At 41.3% G+C, this 10,079-nt stretch overlaps 1 pseudogene across 1 annotated transcript; it reads right to left on the bottom strand.

Moving 5' to 3' along the window:
- Positions 1–7,872: 7,872 nt before the first annotated feature.
- LOC306994786 (C-X-C chemokine receptor type 2-like) lies at positions 7,873–8,698 on the bottom strand (annotated as a pseudogene). Its single transcript has one exon. The product of its transcript is annotated as a C-X-C chemokine receptor type 2-like (transcript).
- Positions 8,699–10,079: the final 1,381 nt, after the last annotated feature.

The following is a 10,079-nucleotide window of genomic DNA, read 5'->3' as shown; positions in this document are numbered from 1 at the left end:
CAGACAGTACTGATTTATTTGACCGAAAGCAGCTTAGTCTGCAAGGTGGGAACCTATAGGTTATAAAACCTTATAAATGTAGACGGGGAGGCCCAGCCTGTCGCCATACAGATATCTTGCAAGGCAATCCCACTTGACGAAGCCCACAACGAGGCCATGCCTCTTGTGGAGTGCGCTCTGACACCTAACGGGCACTGCAGGCCCTTAGAGGTGTAAGCCAGCACTATAGCATCAACTATCCACCTGGATAGACTCTGTTTCGACGCAGCTAGTCCCTTAGAACTTCCGCTGAACAAAACAAAGAGCTGCTCCGTCTGTCTGAAGACAGTCGAACGAGACACATAAGTCCTTAATACCCTGACCGGACAAAGGAAGCTCGCGTCTTTTTCCTCATTAGAGACCTGCAGGGCCGACAGGGAAATCACATGTGCCCTAAACGGTGTGTTGAGGGATTTAGGAACGTCCCTGTGCCTTGGTTTGATTATGACTTTCGAGTCATTTGGCCCAAATTCCATACACGTTGCGCTCACTGAGAGCGCTTTCACGTCCCCTATACGCTGTATCGAAGCGAGAGCCAGAAGAAACACTGTTTTGAAAGACAAGTGTTTGATATCTATTGATTGGATTGGCTCGAATGGGGCACCTTTCATGGCTTCCAAAACCGTAGAGGTCTGGGAAAATGTAGGCCTCTTAGCTTCTCTAAGGAAGCGGATGACCAGATCGTTCCTTCCAAGTGACTGGCCAAGTGTCGGTTTAGTAAATGCTGCTATGGCCGCCACATGAACCTTGAGCGTGGATGGGGTTCTGCCCTTATCGAGTAGCTCTTGCAGGAAGGAGAGAACCTCCGTCACCCCACAGTCTGGGGGTGATATGCCACGAGCTGAGCACCAGCTAGAGAACAGTTGATGGTCCACGCATGTAGGGATCAAAACTCTGGGTGAGGATGCCAGATCAAGCCCTTGGCCTGAGAGAGGAGGAGAGGAGGAGAGGAGGAGAGGAGGAGAGAGAGGTCCCTCCTCACTGGTATTGGCCATGGAGCAGTGCTTGTCAGCTGCATCAGAACTGGGAACCAAGCCTGGTTCTTCCATAATGAGCCACAAGAAGCACTGAGTATCCGCTTTCCCCAATTGGCTCTAATACCTGAGGCAGAGAGCGGGCAGTGGGGCCAGCGCATTTCTGCTCTTGGAAAAAAACTCCGAACAGTGAGCGTTTTCTTGAGACGCAAACAGGTCTACCTTCACTCTGCCGAATGTCTTCCACAGCAGTTGGACTATCTGCGGGTGTAGAGACCATTCTCCTGCCGGAACATTGTTTCTGGACAGTCTGTCTAGTCCCACATTCAGGTGGCCTGGCACGTGTGCTGCTCTCAACGAGCGCAGATTGTGCTGAGCCCAGACCAGAAGGCGCTCCGTCAGCCTTTAAAGGTGTCGGGACCTGATACCTCCTTGGCGATTAATATAGGCCACCACCGACATGTTGTCCGAACGGACCAAGACGTGGTGTCCTTTTATCTGGGGACAAAAGCGCCTCAGCTCGTTGTCGACTGCAATCATTTCAAGGCAGTTTATGTGTAGAAGCTTTTCCCGTTCTGACCACTGGTCAAAGAACGGTCTGCCCTCGAGCAGCGCTCCCCATCCCGAGGTGAAGGCGTCCGTAGACACCACCTTCACACTCGAAGAAGTCCCCAGGCTTACACCTGACCCGTACCAATCGGTTGCTCCCAGGATTTCAGAGCTCGACGCAGTACTCATGCTTTTAGCCAGAACTACAGTGGGCGCATGTGAAGCAGACCCAGCTGGAGTACTGAAGATGCTGAGGCCATGAGACCCAGCATTCTCTGAAACTTTCAGAGCGGGACTATAGTGCCGCAGCGGAAGGTTTTCGTCATGCGCTGAATATTTAGTCTGTGCTGTGGCGATAGTTGTGCTGTCATAGACAGCGAGTCCAGTTCTGTCCCCAGAAAATATATTATCTGACTGGGAGACAGTGAACTCTTCGTCCAATTGACTTTGAGATCTAGATTCTCGAGATGTTCGAGTAATATGGTCCTGTGTTCTATGAGCTCTGAGTGTGATCGAGCTAGAATCAGCCAATCGTCCAAGTAGTTCAAAACTCGCATGCCCCGAAGTCTCAGGGGTGCAAGTGCCACGTCCATGCACATTGTAAATGTACGGGGTGCTAGGGACATGCCGAACGGAAGGACTGTGTATTGATATGCCTGACCCTCGAAGGCAAATCTCAAAAATCGCCTGTGACGTGATGCTATTTGTATCTGGAAATACGCGTCCTTCAGATCTATTGACATAAACCAGTCCCCTTGGCGAATTTGCCCAAGGATTTTCCTGGTTGTGAGCATTCTGAACCAGTGAACCACTTTGTTCAGCTGTCTTAGATCTAGAATGGGTCTGAGACCCCCGTCTTTTTTCTGTACCAGAAAATATCTGCTGTATAGACCCCCTTCGCTCTGAGCTTGAGATAAAGGCTCTATGGCCCCTTTGCTCAACAGTTTCGCTATTTCGGCTCGAAGTAGATGTGCTACTTCCTTTTCTACCGTAGTTTCGATTCGCGCCGCGTAACAGCGGGGACGTCGAGCGAACTGTAGCGAATAGCCGTTCTATCGTATAGAGTTCTATCGTAAGAGAACCCAGCCGCTCAGAAGGGCATAGATCCACTCAGCATCAGTTTTGGGGTGAAGCTGGCCTCTAGATGTTGGGTGAGCATGAGCATGATCACTCGATTACCTGGTACACCCAGCGCAAAGCACAATCCCAGAACAGTGCTGGACGTTAGCACATCCACTGAGGTTCGGGCAAACAGAGAGCCATTGGAAATGTTCTGGTACTGCATGTTCACCTGCCAATTGCTGATGTGAATATAAAGTCATGCACGTTTGCCCATGCATTAGGTGAGGATGTTCACTCAGGAAGTGAAATCGCCCGGGAGTAAATGTGGGTTTAGTGCCTTGCTAAAGGGCACCTCAGTCATTTCCTGCCAGTATTGAGAATCGAACACACAATCTTTGTGTTACCAGTCTGACTCTCTAACCATTAGACCACAATTGGATTTGAGTAAACGAGCATGCAAATGTATGAAGAAGAAAAAAAGTGCAGTTGTAAATGATTTACACACTTTTTTTAAACTGTCAGTCAGTCATTTAAGGCTGTGCATGAATGTGGTGTTTGTTGTGGTGTAATTGGCATTTCTGTCTTCCTTCAACATCTGTTAATGTTAATGCATTATAGTAATGTGTGTTTATAAGCTGATTTGCCACATCTCTTAAATATGCATGAGCTCTGTTCACATTTTAGTAGTAGTTAATACTGAATGCCTGACTGACCTCACACACAGATAAGCACATTTCCCCTGGCAAGCAGCTAGTAGGCTATGTGCATGCACCCCCACACTCTCTGGAAATATAATTTCAACCAGAAGATGCAAGAAACTAGAGATGCAAGGCACATCAGGTCTATTATTAGTGCTTAGTGTTGTTGGTTAATACAGAAAAACGGGGGACTATCTATCTTTATGATATACAGTATTTTATATATGAAGACTTCAGATGCAAAAGCCTCTAAGTACGTCTAACATTATTCTTTAATATTAAAGCTACTGTACAATATGGGTTTTATTTTCGCCGCTAGGGGTCGCTAACCTCTTACAATAACAAAGGCGTAGGTTGATGACGCATTAAGCGGAATGATAAGCTTGTCGTCATGCCGAAGGATCTAATAATGTTTATCGATGAGTGAATACATTGATGTTTTTAACATGACTGTGGTATGAAGCAGGGCGCGATTGCTAATGAGAGACAGATATCAGCGTCACACGTGAGTCCGGCGGATATAAAGGAATGAGGACATTTAATTCCACCGAACTACCCGTGCTGAATTAATTTGAGTGTGTTGAAAGTTATAATGTTATTCTATGTGTTGTCTGTATGAGACTAGCATAAGCTAGATCAACATTAGAATAACATACTGATCATATTCTAACATGTCATCATGTTGAGCTATATACAGTAACATTGATTAGTTGTATGTACATTTGCTCACCTGTCTAATAAAGTATATACAAGAGTGGCGTCTCTGTCAAGTCGAAGTTTGTCACAGACGTGGAGCTCTTGGCATCTCGAAAACGCAGCGCTGATATTGATCCTCGTTTTAGTGAACAGGGACGAGCCAATGTTTATAATTGGAATTTCTCTGAAATTAAAAATATTGTAAGTACACAACTGCAGGAAATATATCACACTGTGCAAGTGATTTTTGGGTATTTTATTACAAAAATCGGTAACGCTTTAGATTACAGCCCGGAAAGTACTGCGTAATTAAAATGAATTATGAGACGATAAGTTGTTTTTCAAATAAAGGTTTCCAAATGATATCAGATTGTGTGTATACATGTGTTTTTATTGTACTTACACTGTAACTACATGAAACAAGAGGGTAAGAAGCACCACTTTAATTTACAGCCCGCAATGTCATACTTATCCTGTAAATACATGAAACAAGAGTATATTTCCCCAGCATTTCAAAAAAAAAGTTACAATAGTTTTACTTGCCTTAAAACAACTTAATCAGTGCACCTTTGCAATAAAAACAAATTAGCCTACTTTATAAATGCACTGATATATACCCCGTAATTTGAAAAAAGCCTTTATGTATTTGTATACATTATTTCAAAAAGGTGCAGTGTATGTAGCCTACTCGCTAAATTGCTCCCAAAAGTAAGATTGTATTATAGTATAAGTGCCCCGTATTTCTAAAATACTTACAGTATAAATAATTTGCCTAAATAATTTTGTTATTTTCCTGGTTGTTACCCCTTTATTCTCAAAACTTTACATATTGTTCCCCTATACTTACACGTAAGTACTTTATGTACACTATAATTACCGAAAGTTACACTGTAATTTCGGTTTAATTACGCAGTACTTTCCGGGCTGTAATCTAAAGCGTTACCCAAAAAGCTTACATATTGTAGCTTGAACATTTTTATCAGGCTCCATATGTATGGTTTCTACCTAAGTACTGACATTTCTGATAGGGTGAGGCTGGGATTTAGTGAGTTTGAAGTGAAATTATACTATGTGTGGAGAGCATTCACTCAATATTACAGTATTTTTGAATTGCTAAAACACTAAAATCCATTCTCTGAACCCAATGCTCAGTGGCCTAACCCCATTTGTCGAATCAGTCACTTTGTAGGCAAAACCTTAAACAAGTTCAGGTAGTTAAGACACTGTTTGCAAATGTCATCCACTCTTTTTGCAAAACTCTAAACACATTCTTACTCACTAAAACACATTTTGCACTGTGTTGCAAAATGGTAAATACATGTGGCAAAAGTTAAACACAACTACAACACAGTTGTCATCGTTTACACACAACAACTCAAAATTGTTCACACTTGTTTCTAATGATGTGATCAAATCAGTTGTCTAGAATATAAGCCAGTACAGGTGGCCCAGGTACATTGAGTGTTGATACCACAATGGATGGAAACAATGTGAGAGGAAGAGGAGGAAGAGGAGGACGATGAGGAAGAGGAGGAATAGGAGGAAGAGGAGGAATAGGAGGAAGATGAGGAAGAGGAGGAAGAGGAGGAAGAGTTCGAGTAAGAGGTGGTGGACGAGGAGGAAGAGTACAAGTACAATGAAGAGCAAGACCAAGAATAGTAATTTCAGATCAAATTCGGGCAACTGTGATAGACCATGTTCTTGTTCATGGAATGACAATGAGGGAAGCAGGACAAAGAGTACAACCCCGAAAAGAGTTTTTCTCTGCGTGGCGATGGAAGGTCTATGACCGTAACCCATATACAAGGGTAAATCTTTTACAGACAATGGATTTGGCCTGTGATGACATAGGTGTGGAGTGTTGTCAAGGCTGGATCCGGCACACGAGAGGGTTCTTCCCACGTTGCCTAGGAAGGGACAACATTGCATGTGATGTGGACGAAGTCCTCTGGCCGGACCCAGCACGAAGACGGGATGCTGAGGCAGAATGAGTCTCTCATTGACTTTGATTTTGCAATTGCACAATATTTTGTGTAATACGCTTTTCATTTAGAGTTGTCTTTGTTGAAAATATGAAAAATACAGAAATTCAATACTGTATTACTTGTAGTACTTACAGTATGCAATATATTTGCTGTACTGAGTTGTGAATTATTTACTTTTATTTATGGCAAAATTATTTTCTATATGCAATAAAAAAAAAAATATCTGTAACCACATGCCCTGGACGCTGTGTTGTCAATTTTTTGATGTAGTGTCTAATGAATGCTGATGAGTGTTTATATATTGACTGGCTGTGTTTATGTTTTGAAAGCATTGTTTGATTTTGAGCACAGATCAAATGGTTTTGAGGCAAGTGTTTGATTTTGCCAGAAGAGTCAGGGGTTTTGTGAATGTAGTTTAAATACTGGGGTTTGTGTTTAAAGTTTTGAGAATATGGGTGAAGGTTTCAAGAAATGTGTTTTAGCAATTGTGAAATACTGTATTATCTAATTTTTGACATATGTGGCTTTTAGAGCCACCTAACCCCCAATCGCTCCCTGAGCACTCTAGCTACACGTCACATAACTTCTTTTTTTTTTAAACTGCTGATTTTAACTTCTTGTTTTCAATTTTCGTTTCTGTTTTTCCAATGACCCTCAACCTAATGTTAGCCTTATTTTGAAATGGCACACAGGTTTATATTTTCGACATTGGACAAAATGGTCAAATTAAATTCTGAACCTCTGGATGGGTTCTGCTTTGAGGTCCGTTCACTGTTAAGAAATATTCTCATCTCCCCCGTTGTGTTACCTTCATTGTGCATGTAGTAGTCTATACATCATGCTAATAGATCCGTCCAAAAGGATGATGCTGTTATCTGATATTCCTCTAGCACACAGAGAGCTGGAACCAAGTGCAAGAAAGCAACGTTCATCACCCATTTTATAGCAGTAATGACTTATTTATCACCTCCGCTGTTTTCATTCATACATGTGCGAGAGGAAATTTCTTAGGCGGCAACTACCACTTCACTTTCACTGATGCTGAAACTGACATGATTGCTGCAGAAATAACTGTAGTGGATATAATGTATGTTTTACAGTCAGTATGTTTTAATTAAATTGCATGCAGTATGCATGATCCATAGAGTTTTTAAACAGGTTCCATAAAATAAATAATTAATTGATGTTTTGCTGGAAGGAAACCAATTGAAATGCTGCATATGTGGTACTTTGTGAATTGTTTTTCACCCACATTATTGCGTTTGTGTGTGTGTGTGTGTGTGTGTGTGTGTGTGTGTGTGATTACATTTTATTAAATTATTAAATATTCATTTACAAACATGGGGAAAGTTGAGGTCCAGAGGAGACAAGGGAAAATCACAAACTACTAGGAGAGTGTTGTACAACCACAAAGTACAGAGGCTTTCATTTAGTCATTCATTTAAAAATAACAGTTTCAAAGAATACATTATCAGAAGGAAAAAGGTTTTTGTGTGTTCCCTGTTCAACGAAAGTTATTTCTCTTTAAAAGCGGTTGTCAGAATAGAGCAAGTGTCAGCCACAACATTTCTTCTTCTTTTTTGAGGGCAGATGAAAGGTTACTAAAACCTTTACATTCAAAGACAAAGTCAAGACAAATAGCAGAAGATATTCTTGGTTGGCTTCCACAGTCCTGTTCCAGAAATACTTTATTAGTTGTTAATTGTTATATTTTTGTAAACTATTCAAGTTACAAGTTCTGGAAGCATATACATTATAAAAAAATATATATAATGCACAAACCAAACACGAATATTAGACACAGAGAATAACATAACAAAATTTACATTTAGTAACACATGAATAAATGTTTACTAACACATTTCCTGCTTACTCAGTTTCATTCTGATATTGTTGTGGCTGGTCTGAATACGGACTACTTCTGGATCGAGCAGAAAAGGCGTAAAGAACGGGGTTCACGCAACTGTTGATAAAGAAAAGAGCCCAGGTAACATTGTAGCTGGCATCTGATTTCCATGACATCATTAAAACAATGTTGTTGATCATACAGGGGGTGCTGAATATGAAGAAGGCCACTACGATTCTGACGGCCAGTTTCGTCAGCCTGTGGCTGCTGAAGGAAGCTGACTGACTTATCCGTTGGTGAAGTCGAAGGTAGAAGCACAACAGGCTGAAGAGAGGCACAATATACATTACTAGAGTCTCGACAAGTAAGATAGCAATTCTTTCTTGAGGATTCCTATAATCCTGATAACACTGTAGAAGCCCGTCATTCTTCCGCTCAACACTTCGGCCATAAAGAGCGTAAGAAGCCAAAGCTCCACTTGATATCCATATCCCAAAAATCAGCCCATTTTGACCCTTCCCTCCAAGCTTCTCCCATCGCTGAGTATACAGCACTTGCAGGTACCTTTGCACACTCAACAAGGTGACAGAAAGCACACTACTGTAGAGGCTCCAGTACACTACATAGGAAAATAACTTGCATAGATCTCTGCCAAAAACCCAGCCGCTCAGAAGGGCATAGATCCACACAGGCAGAAAAATCAGACTCAGTAGATCTGAGACAGCCAGACTCAGCATCAGTTTTGGGGTGAAGCTGCCTCAGATGTTGGGTGAGCATGACCATCACCGCTAGATTACCTGGTACACCAGCGCAAAGCACTGTTGTTACACAATTAAGGGATTGGTGCATAAAATGTTTGTATGATGCCAGTGATTGGTAGGTACAATTTTATTTTATTAACCAGTTACCAGCTAGTGTGGTGGATTTAATATAGATAAGATTAAGTATGTGACTAACCCTAAAAAACTTAACTTTAGATTTTAAACTTATGATAAACTTTTATCACACTTCCCTTTTGAACTTGTATCACACTTTTCATTCCAGATCTAACAATAAAAAAAAATAATTCTTACTTCCTTTTATTTAGGATGTAGCCATCAGACGAACTTTCGATATGATCTAACCTTCTAACAAACTTTTGACTCAATGTAACCTTGGTCAAATGGAACTTTGAAAAATGGACTCAATGTCCTGTTCTTTAACTGTATTGTGAAATGATTGACTGAAATATTAACCCTTTATGTCACTAACAAAGGCTAATGAAAGGGGGAGTAAAGTAATGAAAATACGTCAATTTTATTTTGACGTACTTAAAAAAAAAAAAGCAGTCTAAGGAAAGTGACATATCCTTGTCCTCATCTGCTTCCTGTTTAGATTCTTTATGGCAGAATCCTTTTAGCCAATGTTAAACTTCATTAAAAAAAAAAATTTGCATAAGGTTTTAAACTGAGATCGGTGATGCTAGTGCAAAAACTCCACTTGACTTTAACTTGCAGGCTATACTGGTCTTGCTAAACAACCTCCAGAAAGGCAAGCAGGCGTGTTCTGATTACTCATGCGGTTTGTTGGGGACAGAGTAATGAGATTTTGTTTTGGAAATGAGACAATTTCAAATTGAGGCCTTTGTTTCAGCAAACATTACATGCAATGCAGCAGGACGCAAAAAAAACACACACAGCATGAAAGAGACACAGTAAACAAGCAGAATAAATTGGTGCCTGAGAGAGGTGAGGTGTGGTAAGATTTCTCTGCAATAATGCTAAATTAATTTTCACTGTCTCTGGTTTACAGTTTGCTGAATTGATATGGGTAGAATCCAGAGATAACTTAGTTAAATACGAGACCTGTTCCTAAATCAGATTATGGTGCATACTTGTCTAGTTTCATCAACAGAATGGAGTGTGACTTTTACCATGACCTTCAAGGGCAGAGCATATACACTGCAGGAGACATTCAGATGCAATATATCTTGGCATGTCAACGTAAACACTTTCTTATTGAGCAAAAACAATTGATTGATATGCACGTCAATAACCATTTGAAGGGTGATCTGTTTGTTGGCATGACCATAATGATTGCTTTCAAGTGATTGGCCGGTGAGAAGCACGGGGCAGGGTAAGGCAGAGGAGGAATGAAACAGATATAAAGACCAAAGTGATCTGAGGCAAGATGGCGCCGGTGCTAATGGCATGCCGTCTCTCTGTCCTTTCCTGTTTGTTTTTTATGGTTG

This window comes from Phoxinus phoxinus (genome assembly GCF_949152265.1).
Source record: "Phoxinus phoxinus genome assembly, chromosome: 3".
Taxonomy (NCBI): Eukaryota; Metazoa; Chordata; class Actinopteri; order Cypriniformes; family Leuciscidae; genus Phoxinus; species Phoxinus phoxinus.
The sequence above is the reverse complement of the archived record's forward strand: the minus strand, read 5'-3'. Positions and strand labels throughout refer to the sequence as shown.